The sequence below is a fragment of the Falco biarmicus genome, chromosome 10 (assembly GCF_023638135.1).
Source record: "Falco biarmicus isolate bFalBia1 chromosome 10, bFalBia1.pri, whole genome shotgun sequence".
In the NCBI taxonomy this organism is placed as follows: Eukaryota; Metazoa; Chordata; class Aves; order Falconiformes; family Falconidae; genus Falco; species Falco biarmicus.
The window spans coordinates 26,732,343-26,749,233 of NC_079297.1; positions in this window are offsets into that span (position 1 = coordinate 26,732,343).

Genomic DNA, 16,891 nt, shown 5'->3' on the forward strand with positions numbered 1-16,891 from the left:
GAAGTGGTAAGTCCTGGCATTTATTCTATCTGATATACTTTCTGATTTTAGTGCTTTTCAAGTTAGGTTGACTGCACTGATCTTGGTAACTTCCATCAACTTCTGTATTTTGGGAGAGTTTCTATCGACTTCTGGAAGGTTCACTGAAAGAGAGGTTAAGCTTTTCAGAAGATGAACCTTAAAGAGCAAAATCAGGCTGCTTAGGTGAAAATATTTTGATGAAATATTCAGAACTATGGGAATGTATCTGAGGGTTTTTTATTTGTATTGGTTATTCAAGTAAAAAATGATAAATATGCACTGGTTTCTGTGAGATTCCTCATACAACTGATTATTTGATATTTTCTATATTTGTCCTTGCTTGGGGTGGAGGTGAGAGGTGGAAAGCTTGTTCAGCAACTTGCGAAGCTCAATGTATTTTCTGATCTCATATCCCCTTAGCAAATATCCTGTGAGAGCAATTTGTTGTTGGGCCAGGTAATATAACAAGCTATTAAACCAGGCTATTAGCTATAGAATAGTTACAGATTGGTAGCATTGCCAGGGGCACACAGAATTCGTATTTTCACGTTCAGAAAGGCAACAAAATTTGTGGTTATTAATAAAAAACTTACTTAATGTCCACCAAAAAACTAGCAAGTAATTCTCTACCAGTGTCTGTACAGTTCTTTTCTTACTCCTCCTTTGCTTGGGTTTTCTAGTCTTCTCTTTCCAATATGAAGTCCTTTGTGTACTTGCCAAAATTGTATTAAAAATGTATGTTAAATTTGATAGCAAATATACTTTAGAGAACAATTGCCAGCGAAGCTGCCATGTAATAAAAATTCTTGTGACCTTACTGCTTTGTGAAAAAGGTAGTTGGTAAGAATTGGTTAGTGATGTCACTGATCATTTAATATCTACTCATGATACCGCTGGAATTAGCTGGAGGTCTTAGATTGTTTCCCCCAAACACCTAGGCCTATCAGAGGGTAGCAATTCCAAATATGATCATCTTAGAGAAGATTTTACTATCTCAGTGAAAAGTTCACCTATAAATGGTGCTGTATCATTATGTAGATCTCTTTAAGACTATCTAGAGTAATGTAAGACTAGATGTTGTAAAGGAAGATACCTACAGTATTTGGCAGTGTATTACCTAATATCTGGCTCCATGCTTATTTGAAAGGAATCCAGAAATCAGCATGCTTTTTTGTGCAGCATGAGGAAGGGGCGGGGGGTGGGGAATGCTGGTTAATGACAGAAGAAATACCTAGAAATTGCCAGAAATCCACTATATACTTTATTTCTGTCTTAGAAATTATTCCATGGCTACATAAGATTTATATAAACTACAGAGAATAAACCTTTGTGTTAGAAATGGATAAATAAATGCCTCAGAAGAGGTCCTATGTGCATAGCACATCTTCCTTTAACACTTCAGCATCATTAACTGCTTCTTTATTTGAAATTCTTTGACTACATTTTGAGTTTGAACTTGACTCTGTAATGTTCAATTATTCTAGTGTACATGGAGATTTTCCACAATGGTAAAGTTTTCCCTCCATTTAGTACTTGGAAATCTTAGAGATTTTTCCTTTAAAACTGAGTTTACCACACAGTTTGTGACTACAACTACAGGAAGCTATTCTCCAGTTGCTATATAGTTGTTGCTATACATATCTTGTTGGAAGGAGCCCTTGGTAAAGCATACTCTACTCAAGCATCTTACATGTTAAACAGTCACTATGTGTATAGTAAGCATCTGAGTTTTGGATTCTGTGGTTCCTTTTGAATGGTCCATCCATACAAAACTTTTTATCAATCTGCTGTGCATAAACATTCTGTTTCCTCTATGAATTATTTGGAATATTTTCAAATGTCCCTTGGAACACTTATTTCCCCTCATCATCATTACATATAAACATAAAGGCTTTCTCTATGATTTCTGGCTGAGGGGATATGTGGATGCATGGCTTTCTTCCAAAATGAATGTATGTTTGTTTAAATCCAAACAGGATCAGATTTAGAAGCCAGAGATTGGAATAATGTAGTTGCCCTATAATTGAAGGATGTAAAAGTAATTAATTTCTCATATTTTCTTTTCTTTCATGGTATTTTCTATATCTAATATATTGTCAAAGTTGCTGAAATCGAGATTAAACTATATATCCTATGTGAGGGATCATTTGAGTTTTATACAGAAATATTTTTAGCTGTTGGTCTAATTGTTACGTGAAGGCTCCTCCGAAAACTGGCAAGCAGCAGTAAACCTGTCTCTTCTTCAAATTAAACCAGCTTTAAGCAGAGACCTAAGTTTTTCTTTTCATATCAGTTAACTGTGATTTATAGCTAAGGTGTGGCTTTGCTAAAGCAACAATATTTATTCATCACCTGGATGAATAGAATGGTAAAATTTCTGCTAGTCAAGGCAATCTCCTCTGAGTGCTTCTTTCCAGGCATGTTTCGGTAGAGACAAGGCAGGCAAGACAACTTTCTCCCCCTTCTCTCCCCTATGCTTCTTAAAAGCATTTTTTTAATGCGCTTCATTAGGTTTTTGTGTTGTGTTTTTTGTTGTTGTTTTTTTTTTTTAAATAGTAGGAGTTGCTAAATTTTAACCTTTGTTACGAGGATGTTCAGTGCTGTCTCTTAAATGTACTTCAATTCATGGAATTCTCCTGTTCAGTCCTGGTAGTTTGTTCACCCTTAGGTGGCACAAGGAAGTGCAAATGCGTCATGTTTCTTTGCCATCTATTAAGAGTAATAGCATTTGCCTCTTTACAGTGAAGAGAAACATGGGACATGTGTAGTAGTCGTAAACTTGTTTCAAGGTATTTCCACAATGAATACATTAAAAGTGTGCCCCTAGCTGCAATGTTGCTTTTTGTACACTTACAAAATTGCTTATTCAGTGTTAAGAAGGCAAATCTTGCTGTAATATTGTAGGTTGTCATGCGAAAATAATGATCATCAGTGTAAAAATTTAATTCCTTCATATTGCAGCTCCTTCCCAGGAAACTTTATTATATGTGAATTGAGTTATAGTATGATGTTAAACTATAGTTTATACACAGTAAAGTGATACAGAGAACAGGCATTATACCACCCATGCTTTTAATGCCACATAATGAATGACATATTTCTCATGGGGGTGAGGAGGAGGGAGGCCAGTTGTTTTAAAGCACTGAATCCTGATCCCATTAAAAACACTGGGAGTCTTGCCATTGACTTTGTTCATTCCAAGATCTGGATTATGAACAGTGGTAATTATTCAACTATTGAACAATAGCAAAATTATTTTCAGAATAAATAAAAAAACCCACACCAAAACCATCACCCAACAAAGCAACAATAAGAAAAAGCCCCAAACAGACAAAAAGATCACCCCAAAATACCCTTCAGTAATATTCTTCTATATGTATTCTGTTTCTTAACAATATAAATATTTATCACTCCCCACCCGCCCCTGGATTTGGACCTGAAAATATATGTATTCAAAGGCTATCCTAACAGATCTACGCATTTGTAATTACAGTTGGGCAGAAAACGGAACCACCCATCTCATTCTGTAAGCAAGGTGTAGATATCTTTCTTTATACAGGTAAAATACTGTCTCACCTCCTAAGTCAATGAAAAGATGGTATAAAGATTCTTTATGGCCTATGCCGGTGAAGATCTAAGACCCTACTTAACAAGGGGGCTTGAGTTTTAAAGAAACATGAATTTAAACAAATGAGCAGCTCCGTAGGTAGAAAATGAGACCGAATGCTTGCTTGTGGTAACCAGCATGATTACACATATGTTGTTGTGGTGAATTGTGGTGAAAATGTCTCTTGCAAAAATCAGTTTAAATCTCATTTCCCCTTCTGGTTTTATGCCTTTGTTAGTATTTTTCTCTTACCAGGTTGTGGTAGATCTAACTGAGCTCTGCTACTTTAGAAGTAGATGTAGGTTAGAGGTATCAGTTGAAAGACTTTAGAAAGAACGAGCTGCTGAATTAAGGCAATTCTGTATGTCCCCTGTATGCTTTGGGAAAACAATTGTATTAAAAGTTGTAAGAAAGAAAAGGGGGGGGGGGGGGAAATCCATGAAGAATTTGAAGGTTAGTAGAATGCTTCCATTCTTCATTATGATGAAAAATTTTGGAGGTCTTTGGGTTTTTTTAATGTAGAAATGCCGTGACTATGATTATAAAATTTTCTTCAATATTGATATGCAGGATGCAGCTTCAGGTTGTGTTATGAATTTACCAAACACAAAATAGTTTTTGTGAGTAAAAATGTTTCAAGAAACTTTGTTTTTCTTATTGTACAACTGCTAGGCTGAGAGAGCTCTCTTGAAATGTTTCTATGTTTCCCAAGGTTTCTAAGACTCCGCTAGTTTCTTAGGAAATCTAAGTCTTGGAAACTTCCAAACGTGAACTTCTAGTTTCTTTCATCTTTCCAGTTTTTCTAAATAATTTGGTTGGTTACTTCAAAGTAAGCTTTCCTTCTTCTTTATATATCTTCCACACACACCCACCCCCGTAACTTTCTGCTTTGTTATATTTTTTTTTTCCCTCCAGAATAGTAGTGTTTTGGAGAATAAAAATGATAACTTTCCAGGCACACAGATACAGTGCCTCTGGTGTAATGTTATGTGTTTTCTAATAATTATAAACAGTTATAAAGAAGTTCCAAGGTTATCAAACTTGTTACTTGCAGTTATGTCCTGTGTAGTGTTGTGAGGTGAAGATGGTAGTTACCGCTACTGTTATATTATTGCAAAGGCTTTCTCTCTTAAGACTGAAGATTTCATAAAGAGGCATGCTGGTTTGTGTAAAGTAAAAAATAAATGGAATCTTTCAATGAAAACTGAACTCCAGCCCGTTAAAAGAATGAGATTCTATTTTATGCAATTCAAAGAGATGGATGATGAAATTGTTAGGGAGGGGGGAAAAACATTGATGTTGAAGCCTGTATTAATTAATTTGGAATAATTCAGCATTGGTTGTAGAGTTTGTGTAAACAGAATTTTGCTGCAGATTACATGTAAAAATCTGACTTGATTATAGACAGTTTGATTTTCAGAAAGTTTGGTGAAGTTTATTTTCTAGTATCAAACTTCTTGCAATTGGCAGGCTTGAAAACTTTTGATAGCTTTTTTTACAGGCACAAGTATGCAGTTATTCCTTATACGTGGAATACACATGATATTTATCCCTTTTAAACAATATAGTGGTTTTGTTTCACATAAAATTCAGAGTTGGTAATGAGTGCCAACATGACTATTTATGCTCTGTTTGAAGTAGGATTTAATTTAGGGGTGTTTATCATTCTGTTGTTTTATTGGGTTTGGGGTTTTGGTTTGTTTTTTTTTAATCTTTGCTGCTTATTCTTTTTGTACAAAGATTAACCAAATTGGAAACTTCAATTTAAGAGAAGTACAAGATTTTGGGACATTGTATGCATACTGGTTATAAAAATTATTCCAGAGAACTAAGGCGAGATGAACAAAATATGCTTGCTTTATTTGAAATCTCAGGGCAGGTTAGTCAACAGATCAATTCTAACATAAAATTACAGTGACTTTGAGTTAAATAATTCAGAAGCAAATATGGAAGGTTCTAATTTTGGCTGAAAAAAATGTGTTGACTGTCATTTAAGTTTTAAAAACTTTTCTATTTAGATGAGTAAAAAGGGAAAAATTAAATTATTTTTGCTGTCTGCTATAATTTTTGCTTCATATGGAATAGTTGAATAACTGGATTAGAGCTCAAATGCTTAAGAAAAATAATGCAAAAGGTAATTGTAATCTCAGAAAAATGAAAGTTGTGCTTTGAATGACTTTGTGTGCATATTGGTTTATCTTTTCATTCTGGGACAGTCTAGCAGTGCATCTAGATTATATATGCATCCCTCCTGTGATATGATTAAATAATGTTTCTCTGTAGCTGTGTGTTCCTTACCTTCTGTTGACTTTTTTTGCTTTACGGTTTAACTGCCATAATTTTCTGATTGTCAGCTTCCTTTGTGCAGACTTTCAGTTTTCAAAATATGGTTCAGTAACTTTGTACTTTATGTTTGGGCTAATTTTTCTTTCTGTCATAAGTTTTACGCATGAATTTCAGCAAATTGTTCTTTCATAGTGTGCTTTTTCTGCAACTTATTTTCATAGTATTAACAGGTTTTGTGTGATCTCTTTTTTATGTTACAGTAAGTTATTCTGTAGTCAGTTCTGTGGTTCTCATTACCCTTCCTTCATTTAACCAGCTAGTCTATAACAGTTGAGACCATGTCAGAACAGCCTTTTCTTCTGTGTACCTTTAACCTGTTTGAGCATCGCTTACGTTATTTAAAATGCAAAGAAATTGGTTTTAGACATAATGCCTGGAGACTGTATTTTTTCAGTTTGAATCATCACAGTAACCACCACTATATTGAAATAGCCCAACTTCCTTCACTAGTCAATATGCAACAACCTTCTCCTGGTCAGGTAGTCAGTAATACCCTGACTTCCACATTTTCATTCTTATAGCTCTGGGATTTGCAGTTTATGATCTAGAATAGCTTTCTTCCCATTAGCAAGCCGTAACAGTAGATGTGTATTTAAGAACTGCAATTGATTTCCATTTTTTTCCCCTCAGACTCTTAATTATTTGCATTGCTGAACTACATAATGAAAATCAGAACATTAATGTATTTTCTGTATGTGAACACTGCTTTTCATTAAGTTTTATGGAAATTTAATGCAACTTATGGACTTTCACATCCAAATTTTAATGTTGACATTTTTCACTTTCATTTTGCATACTGTACTTCAAGTACCCAGAAAATATAAAAGGCTAGAGATGAATTTCAAAAGCAAACTGAAAAAGTTTGTGGACCTATAAATGTTCATGTGCCACCAGCAGTTCCTTTACAGTCAGCAGTATTCATTCCTTTTTAGAATGATGGCATCATTACCTTTGTTGAAGACACTTTTTGGCAATAAGAAATCCAAGCTGTTTAGAAATGTAACAGAATAATAATTTGAAGACATGGAAGATACCTACATGTGCATCTCTTGTTCATAGTAGAATTTTTTTCTACTGAAGTACTGTACCAACAGTATACAATATACGTTCACAGCTTACGTAAAGCCCTCTGAAATCTACAATTGCAAATAATTTGCTTCTAAGACACAATATTATTTCATCGTTACCTGTTATTTTTTTCTATTCAAGGTGGGGAAACTCTGCAGGACTTAGCAAAAATCTAATACAATTTGTGATCATTTTTTCCCATTTCACTTAAAAAAACCCAAAACAACAACAAAACAAACACAAAACATTTGAACCCCCCCGAAAGATAAAATTTGGTTCCAAAGATCTTGCCATACTTCCTTGTGCAGTGTTAAACCAGTGAAATTCACTTCATGGAATGTAGTGGCCGTTAAATTTTATGGGAGTTCAAGATGTGAATAGGCCAATCCATGAGGAAAAACTGGAAGGAGATTCTGAGCCAGAATTTGTTTGGAGAACGTAGTGCTAGAGTAGTACTAATATATCCATTCCTTCTTGTTCTGCTTGTTGAGGTATCCACTGTTCAATAGTGGGATAAGGAGGTCTCTGGCCTCACAGAGTAGGGCTTTCCTATGTTATATTATTCATTCATCCTACAGCCTTTTCATGTCCGTGCATTTAATCATTTCCTAAATAATGGTCATTGAATCATAGAATGGCTTGATCAAAGACCTAGTCCAACCCCCTGCCATGGTCAGGCATGTCTTTCACTAGACCAGGTTGCTCAAAGCCCTGTCCTTCAGTTCTGTTAATTATTTAAACTTCTTTCTGTGTTGCAATTTTTTGTCTCCCTGAGAAGATACTATGTACAAATTCAAAAGGAAAGAGAAGAACTGTAATCTTCTTGCTCTGTAATATTTTTATGCATCATCTTGTTTACTGCTAGCGACAGCCTCTCCAAAAAGGTAAATAAGAATCCCCCTAAGTGGAGGCTGTAATTAGTTTAAGCAAATGTCAGCAGATCTTACGAACTCTTAGTTCATAATTAGTTGATTCACCTTCTGAACCATTTCGCAGCCTTTTGAGGCTTTTATCAAGCCGCTGTCATATTTGGCTGAAAATTGAGAAAAGTAGAAGGTCTTCTAAAAGATGCAGGGCTTGAAAGAAGGAAAACCTTTTAAGTTTAATGTAATTTCACTGAGCTCTGTGCAGTTAAAACCATAGCCACATTTGGATGTTAGTATAGCAATTCTTAAAAAAAGATTCATAATATTGTTCTCAATGTTATAGTATCTTTGCTGTATTATTTTCAGACCGTGCAGGACCCACCCTTTGAACACACCTGCAGTATAAACAGGCAGATTAACAAAGTGATGTGGGACACAGGAAAAGTAATTTGAATCTTTAAACTCAAAGCTAGTAAGGATGACTTCATTTGGGGGGTTTGGTTTTGTGAGTTTTTTTTGGCTGTGTGGGAAAAAGATGTAGAATGCAAGGGTTTATAGACTGTGTGTCTTCACAGGTATTTCTGTTTTTATCTTTATGTATATTTAGACATTGTCACTTCTGGCACTTCCTATAGGTCTGTACCAATATTTGAAGAAAGCAATGAACTGCAAGGGGAGGTGTTGCATACATAGTGATGAAAGGTGGGGGACTGATCTCACGTTGCTTCAGCAGTAAAGCAATCACATTGAGAACTGTGCTGTCTTGCTGGAGTATTATGGTAACAAGGATATATATAAGCATTTTTAGAACAGCCTTGAATAGAAACTTTAAAGTAAAGGGCATTGAAATGCGATCAAAGCTGGACAATCACTTTTTACAAGCACTGTCTTCTTCAGTACTTAACCACTGGAATAGAATAATAACCAGAGGCTTCCGCCCAGTTCAATAGGTGCTTGCTTTTGTGAAAAATACCTTTTTCTGTCCTTTTAAAACATTTCTGTATCTTCCCACACAAGCAAATACTGTAAAATACAGACTTTCTCCTAGAAGACCACCTTTCAAATGGCTCAAGGTCATTATTAGGGGAATGCTAATGCTTACTGTCTGGTTTTTGCCAGATGTTTTTCTTCCAGGCACAGATATTACTTTGTGAAGAATATTCTTGAAAATTCTGATATTTTTTGGTGGTTATATGTTTTTTTTTTTTTCAGAAAGGAAAACTATGCTTTTCATTTATGCTGGTTGATGGGCTGTTCTTGGAATAAAACTCTATAATGACCTTTCTTTTGCAACTTCCTTTTCCAGGCTGCAGAACTTCTTGACCCTTTGTGTTTATACACCAGATTCATGTAGAAACAGTTGTTTAATGTACTGTCTAGAATTAATGCTTCCTCCTGATGGAATATGTGAATTAAAGTAATCAGGGGTCACTGGCATCATTTGTATGATTATGTTTTAGTGCAAGCTAAAGATATAAGCTATACTGGTCAACTGCAATTTTGGGGTTTTTTTTATGGCAAAGTTGGCGTTGTTTTTTATTATTGCTATTAATGTAATAAAACTGTGAGCAAAGCTTTGCTCCTTTAAATCTGATTTTAAAAAAAATATATATTTTTGCTGTGTCACAGGAAACATGTATTGCTTAGAGTAAATTATTTGGATGAACACATTTGGACAAAATGAAAATCAAATCGCTCATTTTCTAGGCATCTATTGGCAATAAACTGACTTTAGAGGTTCTAGACCATTTAGAATTTTTTTCATTACTTTTTATTTTTTGGTACACTTCTACTTTCAGATTTCAGTTATAGCTGTCATGATCAAAACAAAACAAGAGGCTTATTTTTAAGATTATTATCCCACCTTCTCCCCGCTCTTTAAATCAGAAAGACCAAGAAATCTCTTGGTCCTATTCTTGTCAGGATCCAAGGCCTTTTATATAGAAAATTGGAAGTAAGGATCTGAAGTGTTGTATGCTGTTTATATGACTAGAACATCCAGACTAAATTCACCAACGAATCAAATAGTCATAAGGAACATGAAACTGGTATAGCTTGAATTTCTTCTGTGTGGCTCAAGTCCAGCAAACCAGTCCTACCACTTAATTGTAAAACTTGAAAGATTTTTCATACCAGATCATTCTTGTGATGTGTTACGTCTGCAGATCAGAAATGTAGTAATGTATCAAAAGAACTAAGAGTATGCTAAGTTTTTTTCAAGGTAATTTGTATGTTGCCTTTAGCAATGAAAAGTCTTCTGATAACAGTCAAGCTATGCAAGCCAAGCATGGATTCGGACAGTACATGAGACTATACTTGGATTTGCTAGAATTCATAAAATCCTATAAATGGATTAAGTAACTGACTACTGCATTCCAGTAAGAGTTTAATTATGGTACATCCTTTTATATATACATTTATATAGGTGAATATTTTTGTTAATTTTGCTCATACTACTTAAATTGTATCTGAAGTCTGTGTTTCTTTGAGGTGAAAACATGGAATCTCTTAGCAACATAGAGCAACAGAAGTAGTGTTGAGTGTAGAAAATGAAAGGCTGTATTTGAAAGTGTGCTGGAATAGGAGTAGTCAGGAAGCTGCTGACCTGCGCTGGATTGGGCCAGTGTCAGCAGCAGTTTAGGGCCTCTGGTTTTAGCAGTCAAGCAAAAGATAGTGCCTTCAGCATGCTCTTACCCGCTGATGATGCAGTGACATACTGGTTTGGTTCAGGGAGAAAGTAATTATCTGCAGCATTTTCTCATGCATTTCCATCTGAATAATTAGTTGATGAAATCCAAGGACAAGTGGTAGGAGGCTTTGAGGACTGCAAACCACGTGCGTAAACAGAGGAGTGACTCTTCTGTCTTTGCAATTTAGTTAATTAGTTTTTTCTATATGTAGTTTGGCGATAGGAAAAATGACATCTATTAGGTATTTAAGTCTTACATTTCCAGAGGCAGAAAAGCAGTCTGTGTGTCTTGCCCACTCTCTCTTTTATTCCCTAATAAATAGGATTTACAAAAAGGTTTATATTAGTCGTGCTGATATAGAAAGTCAGGTTGTCTCTGTTGCTAATTTGGAGTAGGAAGGCACAAGTAATACAGACACCGTATTTCCCCAAATGTATGAACATACAAGACGATGTGCCTGATCACATACTCCTAGTTTGATGGAGAGGGCTAGAAAGAAGCAGCACCATCTACTGACTAAACCACATCACTACCGATCCGAATCGGACCTACACACTACAACACAATCCGGGTGTTCTAACCATGTGAACGTAATTACCAGACCTCCCTGGTTTATTGGTTAACTACATAACAATAATAATAGCTTTGGTTATGGGTTCTTAGTATATCTTCCTTTATAATCTTCTTCTTTTTTTTTTTTTTTTTTTTTTTTTAAAGTGACCCTCTTTTAATTTCATACAGATTTAAAAGCTGGTCTTGTCAGCTCCCTGCCAATTCAGTTGATGATGAGGACTTCTAAATAGCTACTTGTTAATGTTATGTGTAGGTTCTGGGTTAGTGGCATTGCTTGAGGAACAGAAAACTGCTGTAGTACTTCACATAAATAAGTGTTAGGGTGACAGGTCAGGTAGAAAGCTGAAGTTTCAGATCCTCAAAGGTATTTATGCACCTAATGAATATGTTGGAAACGGGAGTTAGATGACTTTGGGGAAATGGCCTCGCATAGGGCAAGTTCTCTTTGGCTTTGGAGGGCTTCAGCGGTAAGCACAGATTTGGCCTGCTGTGATTAGCCAGTAAAGCTGAATTGTGTGATCTGTGGAAAGCTTTATTCTTTTGTGTGTGGATGAATGCAGGTTGATTCTTGTCGAAATTTTTTTAAGGATATTTCTCTTTAAAGTGTTTTACAGTTGTATTTACTTCTATAGCCCATTACTACAAGGGGTTTACTGCAAGACAAAGTCCTGTTGTCGTAGTTTAGAATTTCCACTCATGCTGCTAAAAATGTTCAGATCCGGGAAGGTAATAAGGATAAGACTATTTTATTCCCTCCCACCCCCACCCTGATAAACATCTCATCTAAAATAGAGGCACAATATGCTTTAATCCAGGAGGTGCCTGAAAAAAAATTGGCAACAATAGTTTTAAGTCTTTCTTACAAAGTATTTTAAACTTCATAATCTGCCACAGGTGGTCTGCTCTTCTTTTTGAAGGTCTTGTGTAAAAGACCCAAAACACTATCTTCTGCTTGATGCTCAATTTAATGCTCAATTTACAGTTTAGTAAGATACAGGAATTACGATGATGTTTGATGTGGGCGTAGAAATTTTTGGTGAGTCTTCCCAAATTAATAACATTTAGTCATAAACTGTAGTTCTGGATTTTTTTTTTAAACCCAAATTGTTTTATCTGCCCCTTTAAAAGTGTACCATAACTAAATTGATATTTTAAAAATAGCTCCAGATCTGGAGGAAAAGGAAACAAGATGAGTTATAACTGGGAATTTGAAATTGTGAGAATATCAATGTCTTGCAGTGTTAATATTGAATATTAGTAGCTAGACTTTTTAAATATTCAGTTTCCAAATACTGTACCTGAATTGTGGTTCAGCTTTAAATATTTTATGGGCAGATTTGTTGAAATGATTCCTGCTGAGTTGCTTAGTTACCTGATTTCATGGGTGGAATGTGTTAAGAAATCAAAGTGGGAAAAACTCCAAGTGCAAGTAATTGATTCCTGGTTGTTACATCACTAAAATATTTTTATGTACAGTGGATTGCTTTCCCTTTTGTGTGATTGATAACTGTTTATCTCTGTTAAACAGAAAGTTTGAGCCACTGGAGACTGTCTTCTGGCACACAATTCTCTAGCCTGAAATAAAGACTTGCTTTGGAAGCACTGAATCCCTCAAGGAGTAGCATTAGTGGGCTTCATCTCTTTCAGTAGATTTGAGGCTGCCCTCAATTCACAATACAGCTAACGTCTTAAAATTTGAGAATTCTTTTTGTATACTGTCATGTCCTAACTGATTAACGTGGTGGACCTCTAAAGAGGTAATATTTCTCTTTTTTGGCCCATTCTAAATTTTAAAAAAGAAAAAAATATTAAAAATGAAGTCTGAAATTGGATTAGAGTCTGTTAGGCCACATAATGGCAGATACAGCTATGGGGCTGAGAAAAAATAAGTGGTGACTAGTTGGTATCTGTGATATGCCTAAATATCTTTGTGCTGTGATTGAAATAGAAACATGCAAATATTCTGTCAGAAGTCTCTGTGTGCGTGTGACTTGCTGGTACTTGCTTAAATGTTGTTATTTTCAGACTTTAATAATATTTTCCCATCCCGGTTCCTGAATTCACAATGACAGTTTTTCTAAGTTAGTCTCAAGGGAGTATTAAATTTATTCCTGTCCCGAATATCTGAATTGGAATTACTGGACTTTCAGTACTCCCTGGAGAAGCTTTAATTATCCTTGAAGAAACATTAATGATGAAGATCATCTCTTCACCCTGGGACAGGGGGAAAGAACCGTTTTGGTGCTTCATAAACCTTTTAGAATCCACTGGCACTAGCACTAATTGTTCATAAAATACCTTCTGTGACATTGGCCAAAAAACATAGATGATGACTACCCGCTCATCATACCCCACAGGTTATTTGCTAAGATTACATTGCTTTAAGCTTCTGTATTTATTGAGCTCTAGTTGCAAAACTTTCATTCAGAGTAATTTTTTCATTAAAAGTTGTTTGGAGGGGGTGGGGGTGGGCTGTATTGTGGTTTTGTTTATTTGTTTTTTACATGCAATTAAAATTAGCATATATCTCAAAAGCTGTAAAATTACTTCAGGGGATTAAATTTTCAAGCAATTGGAAATTCTCTGTGTTCAATATTTGCAAGTTTAAATTTGAGCTTGGCTTTTAATCTCAGAAGTCTAAACAAAACCCAGTATTTGAACACTTTAGGAACATTTGTACTTGGTCTCTAGAACAAGTTATTTGCAAACCCAAATACTGGAAGTTGAAATCCAAACATTTTCCTTGGTTTCTTTGCTCCTTATGCTTTCCTCTTAAAGTGCTAAATAGATTCAGACATTCCTCAAGCTGCAGCCTGGGCTTTGCTGAAAGCATTGGGAGATTTAACAAACTTTCAACAGATCACTCTCCAGCTTTTGGTATATAAATAAGATGCTGCTTAGTTCTTGTGGTTTACTGTTTTGATATAATAATTCAGGAAAAATTACTTGATCGCCTCTCGAATTAAATGCTCTTACTAGAAATTGCGAAAGCCTGAGAAGTTCTAAACTAGTAGGCAGTTTGTTAAACACCAAATCATAAAATCACTACAGGAGTTCAGGTTCTTCCTTGATCACTAATTGAAAGAATACTTAGAAGTTATTTGTAATTAGCTTGTGTCCCTTGTTATTTCAGTATTATGTGGACAATCGAAACAGAAGTAATATGTTTGATGATGTAAAGAAAGCTTGAACTCTCTGAGTATAACAACTTCCCAGTAATATTTTCTCTGAGAACTTTCTCAAAAAGTGGCGTATCATTTCAGTAACCAATCCAGTATTGAAGTGGATGTATTATAACTTATTTATATACCTGGCACCTATATACTTCATTGAAATGTGCATGGGAAATACTGCTGACTTAGGAAGAGGTGACTGTGGTTTAGATTGAGCTAGACTATTTGTTCTTCTATTTTCTGATTGATGGACTGTAAAACACAAATTCACAATAACTAGAAGTGATTATCAGGTAGAAGATTTTACACAATTAGGGAAGAAATTACATTATTCATATAATAACATTAATCATTACTAGATACTATGCCAAAACAGCAGTGATGATCATTTACTTTGAAGATGATATTAACACTTCAGTGAGTAAAAACTTGTAGAGTTGTGTGAGTCTTCTGACAGCAGACACAGTTCCTTACTTTAAAGTGAAATGTGCTACATTGTTGAAAATATATATTGTAATTTTCAAATTCCACGGTGTTTATACCTTTATTCATTTCCTGACAGTTGGTCAAGTTCTGAGGTTCAGTCTGGCAAGAGATTTGTCTGAAAAAATAGCTACAGTATTTAGTCTTCTCCCTGTACCAGTGCAGGATCTCATTTCTCCAGCTTAAGTTATGTGATCTTTGGCTCTGTGAACTAAGCTCTACTTTCCTTCGGATCGGTGAAGGAATCCTGTTCTATTATGTCAAATGTTGTGGACAAGGACAACTCTTGGCATGGAGTCAGATTGCATTTTTATCTGAATATTTCAGGCAAATGCATGACCAGGAAAAAAAAGAATTGAAGATGATAAACGGTGGTTTGAGAGAATATCACTTAGTAAGACAAACCCTGATAAAATGTTGCCTTAGTATATTTTATAGATAAAATGATTCAGTTGATCTTTATAGAACAGGCGAATATATATAACATTATTAGTTTTATTTCAAACACACAAGATACTTCAGTTAGTCTATCTGTCTTCCACTTCTTAAAGTGCTTTTTTACGTGATACTTGATAGCTATTTTGAGTCTTTGAGTCCATGATCCCAGTTTCTACTTAATGTATCTATGCTTAAAGCAGGGACAGGACGTACTATGAACAAAAAATGGAAATCGATACAGTCTAGCATTATTCAACATTACAGCATGTATTAATCTACCCGTCTGAGTTTTAGTTGAACCCAGATAGCTGCTAATACCATTATTCATTCAGATTTTTAACAGTGTTCTGTCTCTGGTTTGCAGGAGTAGTTTCTTTTAAACATTAATCTCATTACTAAAAATTGCTGTGAAATGCCAGATTTGAATAACTGACACAGAATAGATATTGCCATTACTTTCCTTGTCACCCAAAGCACAAAAAAAAATTTGAATGAACAGTGTAGAACTGTGCACCATTTTGAGTATCACTGAGTGGCACTCTTTTGCATTAAGGCAACTTTGGAGGGAGAACAATGATAAGGTTTAACCATAAATAAATAAATTCTTATTTCATTAGTGCCTCTGGAGCAACTTTCATTGACTCCAGTAGGAGTAAGAGTAGGCTTCAAAACTGGAGTGAGCTTGTCTAAAGACTGACCTGTATTCTGAAAATTGAATGACTGCTGTTTTTTCCTGATTGTTCCTGCCTTGCCTACCTGTGATGGAAAGTAGAAATGCTAGAATGCTCTGCTGTGAAAGGAGTTAATCTCGTAGGTATTATGGTCCTGAACAAAAGCTAGAATTACTTAAAAGCATATTTGCACAAATGGTGTGGTTAATTTTACAGATTGCAGGGTCAGATGAGTAAGGGAAGTGTTCTTTATTGCATCTCACTCTCTCTCTTTCTTGGCGTCTTTCCATAATGTTATCTATATACTTAATAAGTTTTATACTTCTAGTCTGAATAAGCCAAGTAATGCTGTTCTCCACCATCTCCCTCCTGAGTGCAGATATCCTTAAAACACCACGCTGCTACTACCATTTCATTGAACAGATTTCTGTGCAAGATGAATCAAAGCGATTCCTAGTTCTCCATTTCATGCCAAACAGAATCAGACCAAAGTAAAAATACTATAGTCATAATTTGACAATTGAGTATTTTTGCCTTTGATTTAAATGTTCATGCATATAGTTAATGTTCGTTGTTGAAGTACGTTATGATTGTCAAAGTATATTTGGTGACCAGGAAAAAATAAATTGTTGCTCTTGTAACATCATAAAACTGCAAATTCTGACATTGAGGAAAAAATGCAATTAAAATTGCAACACCACCACCACCACCCCCCAACTATTGCCATTATAACACCTCATTTATTTGAAATTATGTCCACAGTCTTTTGCAGAAATACTTCTGAGACAAATATATAATAAAAGTGTCATAAAATATTTCTAAGCTACTGTATACAAACTAGGTACTTAATATTATCCCATCGTACTGTTGAAAGAACTGGGGCACAAAGAAGTCCAAGTGACTTGTCCGTGCTGTTATCTTGGAAAAGATTAATAATAGGTTCTGAGTAGGGGCT